Here is a 13,130-nt window from a genome sequence, read left to right as displayed (position 1 = left end):
CTCAGAAGTTGGGGTAGAATCTCGACCCATAAGCCAAGGAATGCAGATGCAAATCGATTTGTTAGGGCTGCATAAATGAAAGAAGGACTTCACCAACACACTAAGTTTTTTCAACAACCGATTGTATTCTTTCAACATTGTAAGTATTGATCTATTGGAAATGTTTAATGAGATTTCTTATATAATTCTGCATTCAATTTATGCCCAGGTCACTTTGCTATTATATGTTTATGTGCTGCATTTTTATGAATAGACATTTTCTCAAATTTCTGAATTATTATGCTAAACTATATGTTAAGAGTTTTTTCTAGAGGTCTACCTTCTTGACTCACTTTTCTGATGAGAAATCTATCAGGTTTCTCCACAGTGATTTTCAAGTTTGATAGCTCCTCAATGTGAGAAACTTAATGTCAAATAAGAAATGAATTACCCCTAAAGAATCTTCTCCTTTCAAGATGGTAACCATGTTTTGTCCAGTGTGAAATCTCACATGTGCCACAAGCGTTTCTCTGTGAAGAAAGGATTTCTCATGATTTTTCAAGGCATAACTTCTCCAGTAAGAAGTGTTTGGTATTCCAAGAGAATTCATTGCCCTTGGAAAGACTTTCCCTTCTTATTTAGCTTATAAAGGATTTCCTCTCTTATTTTCCATTTTAGCAGCATTTTATCACTGTGTTTTCTTGTGAACATCAAGCCTAGTGCTTGGCTGAATGTTTATTCACAGAAAATACAAATAAAGGGTTCATCCAGGTAAAGTTTTCTTACGTTATTTAACAACAAATTGCACATAAAAACATTTTCACACTGAACACAGAGCTAGAGATTCTCTACCTGAAAGTCCCACACGTTTTAAGTTATTAAAACTGTTGCTGAAGACTTTTAGTTTATTATGTTGACAGTTTCAGCTCTCTCATGTCATTTATGATCAGATCACTAACAAGTCTTTGGTACATACGTGTCATACAATTTCTCTTCCATATGAATTTATTGATGAGGACTGAAGAATAAAGGTAACCGAAGTAACGTCCATGTTGATCATAGTAATTTTTCAAAATGTGAGTCCTTTGGCATGTTTAGACGTTACAACTGCAGCTGAAGTCTCTTCCATATTCCTTACATTCGTCATTCCTAACACTATGTCATCTAAAGTCAGAATATGTTCTGAAGACATTTATCATTTTCTCTCCAGGGTGAATTTTCTGATGTTATTTAAGATTAGTACACTGACTGAAGGCTTTCCCACATAAATGGCATTCACATGGCTTTTCTCCAGTGCATGTTCTCTCATATCATCTAAGGTCAGAAGATAGACTGAAGGCTTTCCCACATAGAAGACAAGCATGTGGTTTCTCTTCAGTGTGAATTCTTGTGTGTCCTCTAAAGCCAGAGCTTTGACTAAAGACTTTTCCACTTTTATCACATTCATAACGCTTTTATCCAAGGTGAGTTCTCTCATGTCTTCGAAGGTTAAAGGATTGAATAAAGCCTTTCCCACACTGATGACACTTATACGGTCTCTCTCCCCTGTGAGTTTTCTCATATCTTCTAAGGTGAGAACACTGAGTGGATTTTCCACATAGATGACATGCATATGGCCTCTCTCCAGTGTGAGTCATCTTGTGCCATCTAAGGTGAAAACAATTAGTATAGACCTTTTCACATATATTACATTGATATGATTTACCTTTAGTATGAATTTGTTTATGTGGTTTAGGGGAGAACTGATTACTAAGGGATTTTCCACACTGTTTGCTGACGTAGGGTTTCTTTCCACTCTGAGTTAACAAACACTGAGTCATTGTGGAACTGTGAGTGCAATCTTCTCCCAAATCATTACATTCAAAGGGATCCTCCAAAATGAGAGAGTTCTCCTTCAGGGACAAAGATTAAAAGCTCTTAATGATTTACCGACATACATCTATACATTCATTTCACCACCTTTGAATCCTAGACCAACCATTCAGTGGTAGAGCCCAGTTGTAATCTTTCCAGTGTTACTTGTGTGAAAGGAAATTAAATTTTGGCACCCCAAACTCATTGAACCAAAGGGAAAAATCAAGCTGAGAACAGGGTCACACAAACCTGCCTCCCTCTTCTGGTTCCTAAATAATATGGCTACAAGATGAAAAGCTACATGCCTCCCCCATATTTTGCCCACAAGGAAATTCCTCATGAGCTGTTAAAGTTACACCATGGCAATGCAAACTGATAGCTTGTCTTTACAGGCGCAGTCATCCCCAGTTCACCAGACACAAATGCATATCCGATTGTTTCCCTGCCCAATTTTGCCTATGTTGTCTTATATAAAATGCAGCTCTCCTGCATTATTCCTCTGCCTCATTTGTTTATGTCATCTTATGTAAAAAAATCCAGATTCACTGAGCCAGAAAAATGCACGAATCACTATTTTTTTCTACCCACCTTTTGCATGAAAATTGTGTACTTCTCAATATCCCACCCTTTCCCCCTTTAAATTTAGAGAAAATCATCTTTGGAGAAAGGTATACACCTGTCCCCCAGGTGCATGTCCTTAACTCTGGCAAATAAATTTCCTAAAATGATTGAGACTTGTCTCGTCATTTTTCTCGATTGACACTTGCATACACGTTATCTCCTGCAGACACAGATATTTTCTCTTTTGTATGATCCCAACTGCAGAGCTTTTCCATTAATTGTGATGATATCAATATCTTTCAAAGTCTGAGCATAAGCAATGTATATGCACTTGTTCTATTTTAAAGATCTCATGTTATGGTTTAGAGCACAGGTCACTTTATTCATTGAATTCAAAGTATCAAATTTTCTTTTGCTTAGAAAGCACTTAATGCCAGCCTAATTACACTCAGGTGACTGTGCGTCATTACTAACTTAACCCATTACCAGGTGTTTAACTTAGATGACTGGTGTACACAGCTATAAAACTCACCATTGACATAACGGTGGATGTGTCTTTTCTGATAGGATGCATGGATATCGTGTGTTTTTTCTTAAGGGCACTTTCCTTGTCTGAAATAATTGAAAAATAAATTGTTACCTTGGTATTATGGTAATTGAAAAACCCCAAGGCCGGTTTATTTTTTTTCAAAAATTAACACTTAGATGTGACAAATGTGTCAAATGAAGAAAATCCTTCAATAGAAGAAACAGATTGTACAGCGTCAGCAATTAGAAAAGAGTTTTAAAATTAAAATGTGAAAAGAGTTAAAATGGAGATGAGATATCAGGCAGGTAAATAGAGGGATAGTCTTCACAGGGGTATCGGGAAAAGAGGCAGCATGTGACAGTTTAACCCCAACAAGTACATGAATTATCCTTTTCCCGAAAGTAAAAGAAAAGGCAAGAGGACACAAGAGTAGCATCTGACATATGAACAAAATGATAATAACATCTAAGGAATTCTGCTCCAGTAGCTTAACCTACATTTTAGAAATTACCACTCATTTGATAAAACCGCTAATTAATATTTGACTGATATTATTCATTGACAAAGCACCTCCTCCTATTAGAGCACAGGACCCTGTTGCTTACCCAGATTCTGGCCTTGCAGAGATTCTCTTCCTTCCCGCCAGAGCTCTTTTCCTTGCTCCAGCTGCAAAGTTATATAGGATTTGCTTATCTGTACCCTGTTAGTGGAAACAGTACATGTGTTTTGAGTTCACTGTCAATAAATGTGCATTATCACCAACTGTAAGGCAGGCCACCGAGGAAGAATAAAAACAGTGAAGGTCAGCTCAGGCCACAAGACCTAGAACACAGAAAACTCCCCAGGATTTTTCTGACCCAACGTGAGACTAGAAAATAAATCCAAACGAAAGGTCCATCAGGAAAAGAAAATTTAAAACAGTCAGGACCTATGAATGCTGAGTCCATGCCTAAGTTCCAAGACACAATGCATAATACACAGTCTTTTCAGAAAGAGATTAATTAAACCTCTGCACAGTATGTTTATTATTATTCTCATGCAGAACAAAAAAAAAAACATTCGATTTACAAAAATAATTGGTGTTCTATACAGAAAAGATATTGCTATTGTTTTTACTAATTGGTCTCAGCCTAAGCATAGCGACTAAAGCAGAAGAGTTATTTAGAAAATATTTAATTTAATACATTGAAAATATTCATTAAGTTCCCAGGTGTGTTCTGAGTATTAGAGACTGAGTACCAAGGAAACCATGAAATCCTTGTCAAGATTACATTGTAATTGAGTGACAAACTAAATAAAACGTAATAAAATAAAATAAAATAAAGATATTTCTTTCAGACAGATTTAGAGAGCTCAAACTTTTTTCAGATAAGATCTGTGAGAGAATCAGAGGAGATTAGAGTGAGATATGGGGAAGCTGTTCCAACACTTATTGAATGAATGAGTCAATGTGTGTCTACATACATATGTGAATGTTGAGGGACTCACCGAGGGACACCAGGTGACTGATGTTTGCCAGCATTACCTCTCTGTACAACTTTCTCTTGGATGTGTCCATCATGGCCCACTCTTCCTGGGTGAAGTCAATAGCTACATCTTCAAAAGTCACTTTGTTCTAAAACATCACAGACATTTTAGTTTAGACAGAGAATCTCTTTTAATGTCCTGAGGAGGAAGGCTGAGATGACATAGGTAGGAGCTGGGTATGCAGAACACTCAGTGTTTTAGGTTCCAGCCAGTTCATTCTCAATACTAAGCTGGTATCTGCCTTTCAGATTCACTCACAGAGACATACCCACTCTTAATCCATTAAACTTTCTTATGAAGAAATATCGCATGAGATGTGGCATAATATAGCCCAGATATTTTTCAGTAATGTGTTAATCACCTGTACATAACTGATTATAAAATTTTCACTTGAACCTTCATAAATAAAACAAATTTACCATGAATTTCAAGTAAATTACAGATTTGTCACAAGGCAAATAACCATGATTTACTACTTTTTAAACAGGACCATGATTAAATGAATTGTTTCTCTAGATAAACCACAGGTTTTTCACCAATCAAATGGTTAAAAGACCTATTATGTGTTTTGAATAATCTAAAGAAGTAATGGAAAACATGTTTCCTATCTAGCAAATATTTATGAAATACAGGTCATTGGTCCCTTATTCATTAAAAAGTTAGAAAGTCATGAACCAGACTCCAGCATTCTTCAGAACTGAACAAGTTTTACGCAGAATATAGGATTCAATTCATACATATAGTCACTCTAATGTTATGTAATTCAGGTGTTCATGACAAGGCTTAAAGACAGTCCAGCTGCACAAGACAAGACCGCTGAGGCTGCTATACTGAGGAAGTCTTAGTCTGATGATTCCTGTCATATGAAGCCTCCTGTTCTCAACTTTCTCTGGGCAATCCAAACATCAGTTTTCACTGCCTCTCTTTTAACTTTAACTTGTCACTTGGCTTGTACAAGGATAAAAAGGCCTCTTTACTGTTTTGTTTTTTTCTAACCAGCCCTTATAGAGCATTTCCACAGAACCCTAAATTGTACTATATCTACAATATTCCTTCTCCTGAGTGTGCAACCATAGTTAAGTAATTGTATTTCTTATATGTTACTTTCAGTTACCAGAAGGCAAAAAGTTTAATTATCAAAAGGTAAAATGAATGGGGATAAGAATAATAATGACTTCTTTAGTTGTCCTTTTGCAAAGTTTTTAAAAGCATAAACATATTTTATCAAACTCTCCTTCTTCCTCAACACTGTGCAGCTCTTGCCCAAGGCCTATCACATGGGATTTATTGAACTCAGCTCCTAGAACATCAGCCTCATTATTGGGCTGTGATCTTCTGCTCTTCACGCATCTCTATTGCCTGCATTCATCACAATCCTAAGTCTATTTCAGCCAACGGGACAGTTAATGGGTCAATTATTTCCCTATGAGGTTACAGGATGGATGGAAGAAAAAGAAATACATAAATGAGATCTCTCATGTCTTTTTTTGTAAATAGCCTGCATAGGGGCTGGAATAAAGTAGTGTAATATTAGAAATTATATTGATAATTTAGGAATCTTTGACACATGATACCCAACCTAGAGTCCTGAGAAAACTTAATTGGAGGCCAGATACCTGAAAGTCTCCTGATTGCATTTGGAACACCCAGGCTGGGTGGATTTTGCATCATAAAAACAAACAAAAAAAAAGAATAAAAATGAAACACCCATGCAAACTGGAGAAAACTGCCCATTTGCCAGCAATATGGATATAATTTCAGTAGAAAGAGGCATCCCCTACTCACTAGTGAATGCATTGTCAAGAACTCAGTTTCTCTCTGTCTTTTTCTGGATTTCCACTTGCAGACACTTCAGGCACTAAGAAAAGCTGAGGTTGGAGAAAGAACACGTGAGACACCAGCCTTGTACATAATTTTCAGACCAACCTGTGATGAAAAGCCAGACCTTCACTGAAGTGTGACACCACCTGCACCACAGCCTGACCAACAGACACAAACACGCAGAGGCCTCTCCTCTTTTCCCACGGTCAAAATTAGGAAGCCTATGACTATGGTTTCTGACAAAGAAGGAACACAGATATCTTGTGAATGAGAACATCAAAAGCACTGAGTTTTGTATGTTAATTGACACAAGTCCAGATATTCAAGTCCCTCACTGATTTTAAAACAAAGGGATCCCTGACTCCGCCCACATGTGGAATATGATTTCTACCTGTAGATAAACACTGTGGGATTTCTCAGATTTTATTATCCCAGCTTTATGCCCTAGCAATGTTTCTCCAACACCAATCACAGCCTTCTGAAGCCTTACTCGACTTTTACTTTCTCTCAATTTCGACTTTTGCATTTCCCCTTGGAACTCGGAAATCAATCAAGTAAGAATCTGTTTTAGGGTCAACTGCAGTTGCTCTCGCCTGTAATCCCAGCACTTTGGGAGGCCAAGGCAGGTGGATCACCTGAGGTCAGGAGTTCGAGACCAGCCTGGCCAAAATGGCGAAACCCCATTTCTACTAAAAATACACAAATTAGCTGGGCATGGTGGTGCTTGCCTGTAATCCCAGCTACTCACGAGGCTGAAGCAGGAGAATTACTTGAACTCAGGAGGCAATTACAGTGCGCCGAGATCCTAACACTGCACTCCAGCAAGGGCGACAGAGCAAGACTCTCTATCACAAAAAAAAAAAAAAAAAAAATCTGTTTTAGGATGGGGATAATCAATTCAGGAATTTATTTCACTTGGAGGGTCAACACTCCCATCCCGCTTATCTAGCCCTTAAAATCCCCTGCATCAGAAATTCGCAGCAGTGCCCTGGGTCAAGGTGTTTCTGTCCTGTGTATACAGTCACAATCCTCTGGGATGCTCAGAAAATACAAAATGACTTAGGGCTGAGAGAAATTTAGCAGCTCAATCTGATATTTTACTAAGGTGGTATCTAAAATTTTTGCAATCATGGTTTATATTAGTCTTTGTTAGTTGCAATATCTCTGATTATCATGATATATATTTGCTGAGAAATACTGATGTCCATGTGTATATTCATACATAGATATGTAGGTATATAGATGGATATGTTTATATGAACTCATGTGTTTGAGATGGGGGAAAACATGTTTGTATTATTTCCCTGCTAAAAATACAAAAATAATTAAATATATTTTATGTACAAATGATAATTATGTGTCATAACAAAAAATTAACTGACCCATTTGTACATGAAGTCCAGGAAAAATAACAAGGGTAACTTTGTATTAATTGTGACATTGTGCTTACAGATATACATAAATTTCCTTATTTAACCCTTATAATAACCCTGCTGATTGTAGTTTACCAGTTTAATAAATAATCAACAGAGTTTGACAAATATGACAAAATTACAAAACTAGAAAATGACACAGAAATACTTTTAATTCTATTCTGCCTTGTCACTGCCTCTTCTGGTTTTTTTTACAAAATTACTCCCCTAATCAAGGTTCTCTATGATTCTGGGGACTCCAGGATTCAGACCCCAGTTCCCAAACTTCACTGTGTCTATTTTTACTGACACATTTTAATGCACATTTACAGACTTCAACAAGCACTTTTCAATATCAACTTTTTTCTTATTCCTTGGACTATTTCCTACATCTGTTCATCAAGACTCCAGTAACATATGACTCCTTCTGCCTGTCCCTTCCATGAATGTACCTGACAGTACATGTATTATGTAGTCTATAATTCAAGCAGAACAGATATTTCTTCAAAAAGATAAGGTATTAGAGAATGTCTACAAAGCTTCAGTGAAACCAGCTGTAACCCTTACTATTATTACCATGTAAACTCTTCCTTGAATATCAAAATAAGATTTGGACCTTAGAGAATATTTGTGTGTGATTATAACCCAAACATGAACTAAAAGTAATTTAAATGGTCATATACAAACTGTGCCAGGGACAAAAAAGGACAAATATTATAAGAAAATTAAAACACACTTATTTCCTAACGGACCCTTGTGTGGAATCTATAAAAACTATTTCAAGATATAGAGATTAAATACATTTCAAAACACATACATACACAAGCAATCTTTAGGATAAATTTTTTTAAACTTACATTATGGGTCTAAAATTTTCATTAATTCATGGAAAAACTGTATTGACAAACTTCTCACCAGAGCAGGAATAACAACTTACGTATTTGGTGACTTCAAGATGAGAGTCTGCACAGCTTAGTATCTCCCTCCGGATCTCTCTCTCTCTCTCTCCTTTTTTGTTTTTTGACAGAGTTTCGCTTTTGTTGCCCAGGCTGGAGTGCAATGGTGAAATCTCAGCTCACTGCAACCTCCACCTCCCAGGTTCAAGCTATTCTCCTGCCTCAGCCTTCCAAGTAGCTGGGATGACAGGCGTGCGCCACCACGCTTGGCTAATTTTGTATTTTCAGTCGAGACGGGGTTTCTCCATTTTGGTCAGGCTGGTCTGGAATTCCTGACCTCAGGTAATCCACCTGCCTCAGCCTCTCAAAGTGCTGGGATTACAGGCGTGAGCCACAGCGCCCGGCCCAGATCTCTTAAAAAGTCATGAGGAAGGAGCCATTCTGCATCCTCAATATTCCCTTAATATTTTAAGGACACCCATAACAATTAAGAGGCTGACTTGTGACTTCCTCGCCCTTTCAGGGCTATTTAGGTACACCTTAGTGAAGTATTAGGAATGCAGTATTAGGTCTCAAGTTCCTGGACACCAAAACCATGTTCTCCAACAGATCTTCAGTAAAAATAGCTGATGTCTATATTCTTTTGCCTGTCCTTTCCCTTCCTTTTAATTCAGAACTGCGGTCTTGAAAAGTGCTATTATTTAGTAGATTCTCTCAATTCTCAACACCAGCACTATACAGTGTTGAGTAACATCTCAGGTGCTAGGGAAACAGCAGCTGACATTCTAGCAATGCACAAATAGAAAAGCAAAGGTCACTACAAAGTAAAAGAGAATAGATTTTTTAAAAGTATGAAACCAAAACGAATATATATCAGATTACACTATAAATGGAAAATCTTATCATCTTGACTGGATTGCAAGTCAAAACCTCTTATGGCTTCCAACATCCAATATATTCAAAGTAGTTCAGGAATGGTGAAAGTGGAATGGAATTTAAAATTATTCTAAGGTTGTATGTGTGAAAGCACTATGCCTTGAAACAAAATACTTATTTTTAAAGTGCATAATGAACACTGCATAAAAAGTTTGTGTAACAAGAGAGAGAAAAAATCTCACATTTTTAAAAAAGGAATATGCAACATATTTACATATAATAAAATAAAATTAAACTAAAATAACAGTAATGGAAGACACAATCTGACCTCTGAAAATCAAGGGAGAAATCTCTTTTAAACAAACTTGGCACAATTTTTAAAGTAAGTTATGAAAAATAATAACACCTGAATATAGTATGTAAAAGTACCAACACAATAAAGCTAAAACAATATCCGTGGAAAAATTATTTGCTGTACATTATTTTTAAAAAATGATTTAAGTACTTTCCTCAAGAAGGTAAATGAATGAAATTTAAGAATTGCCTGAGAAAATCCGTGAAAGGAAATGAATATAGAGAAGCAGAATATAATTTAACTATAAAGCACACAAATAGAATTTAAAAATAAGGCCGGGCGCAGTGGCTCATACCTGCAATCCCAGCACTTCGGGAGGCGGAGGCACGCAGATCACCTGAGGTCAGGAGTTTGAGACCAGCCTGACCAATATGGAGAAACCCCGTCTCTACTAAAAATAGAAAAAAAAAAAAAACCAGGTGGGCGTGGTGGCACATGCCTGTAATCCCAGCTACTAGGGAGGCTTAGGCAGGAGAATCGTTTGAACCTGGGAGGCGGAGCTTGCGGTGAGCTGAGATCATGCCATTGCACTCCAGCCTGGGCAACAAGAGCAAAATTCTGTCTCAAAGAAATAAAAAATAAAAATAAAATAAAAGTAAGTAGCAGCCAACATGGCCAACATGATTTTCTGTGATGAAAGAAATTCTCTGTATCTACATTGTCCAATGCAGTAACTACCACACATATGTAGTTACAGAATTTCTAGTTTGGCCACAAATTTGGCTATTACTACTAAGGATATGCCATTTAGTTATTTAATTATAATTAATTTACAGTTTATAGCCACATGTGACTAGTAGTTACTCTATTGGTCAATGCAGATCTAGAATCTTGGAGAAGGCACTTAAAATAATGAGATATGGTCAAAACAAAAATGGACAAGGCACACAGATAGTGAGCACAGAATATGAGGATGTGAAGGAACAATTCACACAGTAAAGTTTAATAATGAGATGCTGCCTTGATGGGACACATGTCTGATGATATTCAAGGCTTGTCTTGTTACAGGTAGAAGAGCAGGAGCAGGGCAGGAGAGGGCTCTTCCCCTACCCACTAGAAATGTCAGGTGATGGTCTGTTAATGATCACTTTGCCTCTCTAAAAATGATAATTAGGCAGCACCAGAGAGAGGCCATTTCATGGTGGTCTACACCTGTTAACATCAAAAATGTTAATTAAATGCAGACTCCAGGAAGAAGCAACTTCTTGGGCATTCATGTTAAGAGACAAAAATGACAAAGTATAATCTTCCGGGGACACACTCCGCTGGAAAAGGAAAGAAAGCCTCAGATGGACATGCATATAACTCCCTAAACACACCGGGCATGCTCAATTCCAAAGGGTAAGGAAAGCACTGTGCATGCCAGAAACTCTCCCTAAAGGAAGAATCATGGGAAAGATGGAAGCCCATCCCAGGATCAAGGTAAAAGGCCCTTCTCTTTTCTCTCTTGGACCTTCAGGCATCCACTTGGGTCTCTTCCAAGAGAATTTTCCTTTCCTTTCTGTTCTAAAGCCTTTTTAAATAAACTTCCACTCCTGCTCTGAAACTTAGTCTCTTTTTCCGCTGTATGCCCCTCAGTCGAATTCTTTCTTCTGAGGAAGCAAGGACTGAAGTTGCTTATGGACCCATGCAGATATGCTGCCAGTAACTCGAATCTCTTCTACTGGTAACAGTATCATTGTAAGGGAATGAGACCAGTTCACATCTCAGTGCTTGGAGAACTCACCAAAAATAAAAAATTGGAGGATGCTGTGAACTTATCTACCTTCCAAGGCAAGTCCCACAAGCAAGCAGCAAGACTCTCTTCCCCCAAGGTCTTAAACTCTTCTGATGCTCCTTCTCTGGGAAAACGCATCCTCTGATTGGCTTCCCCTTATATAGGAAAAAACAATTGATAAACCTAATCAGCACTACATTCCAAGAGACATGCCCTGATTGCACAGATACTGAACCTCATCAAAACTTCATTCTGGAGACACACCAGGGTCAATTTGATTGGATTTTTGAGACAAGTACTAAAAACCCCACATCAACTTGGAAACCAAAGAGTTAAGGCTATTTTGAAGGAAAAATAGGAAGATTCATTCCTTTTTTCATTGATAAGTACTTTTTTTTTTTTTTTTTTTGAGATGGAGTCTTGCTCTGTCGCCCAGGCTAGAGCGCAGTAGTAGTAGATCTCAGCTCTCTGCAAGCTCTGCCTCCCGGGTTCACGCCGTTCTCCTGCCTCAGCCTCCCGAGTAGTTGGGACTACAGGCGCCCGATACCACGTCCGGCTATTTTTTTTTTTTTTTTCAGTAGAGACGGGGTTTCACACATGTTAGCCGGGTTGGTCTCGATCTCCTGACCTCGTGATCCGCCCACCTCGGCCTCCCAAAGTGCTGAAATTACAGGCGTGGGCCACCGCATGCAGCCTCGTAAGTACTTTTGAGTGTATTGTATGTACTAGAAAGCATTCCCAGTCATGGGGTACAGCAAGAAACCAGACAAACTAGAGTCTTATGGAGACTCTATATTCTAAAATTATTTGGAAGTAAACTGGACTTGAAAACAAATGGAAAGTGAATAGATATAAAAAGTTTCAATATTCATGATGATGTAAAAAATTAAAATACATTGCAGAAATGAAGTCAGGAAGTGTTAGGGGTCATATGGTACTTTTAAGGCCATTGGTATCCTCTGAAATTCAAGCAGGCTGAAGACATTTGCATAACTAAAAGGAAAGCAGATGCTAATAGAAGACAATGAAGAAAGAGCCTGAAAGGCATTTCACAGTCCTTGGCTGGTGGCAGCCCCTCCCTTCAAAGGTCTGGAGGCCTGTAAGGGAAGACTGGCTTTGTGGGCTGGGCCTAGGGCTGAACCAGCCAGGGCAAGGGCAGGACAGTGCTCACAGCATTCTACCTCTCAACCACTCCAGCTCCAGCCATGGCTAAAAAGGCCCCAGACACAGTTTGGGTCACTGCTTTGAGGGTGCAAGCCATAAGCCTTGGCAATTGCCATGGGATATTAAACCTGCAGTTGCACAAAGTACAGGTGTGTGCTGCTGATAAAGACATACCCGAGACTGGGCAATTTTCAAAAGAAAGAGGTTTAATTAGACTTACAGTTCCACATGGCTGGGGGGAGGCAGAAGGCGAAAGGCAGGTCTTACAACACAGCAGGCAAGTGAGAGAATGAGAGCCAAGCAAAACTGGTTTCGCCTTATCAAACCATCAGAACTCGTAAGACTTATTCACTACCATGAGAACGATATGGGAGAAACTGCCCCCATGATTCAATTATTTCCCACTAGGTCTCCCCACAACATGTGGGAATTGTGGGAG

At 38.3% G+C, this 13,130-nt stretch overlaps 1 pseudogene; it reads right to left on the bottom strand.

The window, feature by feature from the left end:
* Positions 1 to 477: 477 nt before the first annotated feature.
* On the bottom strand, positions 478 to 9,096 carry LOC140711091 (zinc finger protein 705D-like; annotated as a pseudogene).
* Between the last annotated feature and the right edge of the window lie 4,034 nt (positions 9,097 to 13,130).

The sequence above is a fragment of the Chlorocebus sabaeus genome, unplaced genomic scaffold (genome assembly GCF_047675955.1).
Source record: "Chlorocebus sabaeus isolate Y175 unplaced genomic scaffold, mChlSab1.0.hap1 unalloc_scaffold_152, whole genome shotgun sequence".
Lineage (NCBI taxonomy): Eukaryota > Metazoa > Chordata > Mammalia > Primates > Cercopithecidae > Chlorocebus > Chlorocebus sabaeus.
Note: the sequence above shows the minus strand (reverse complement) of the source record. Positions and strands in the feature narration are given on the sequence as shown.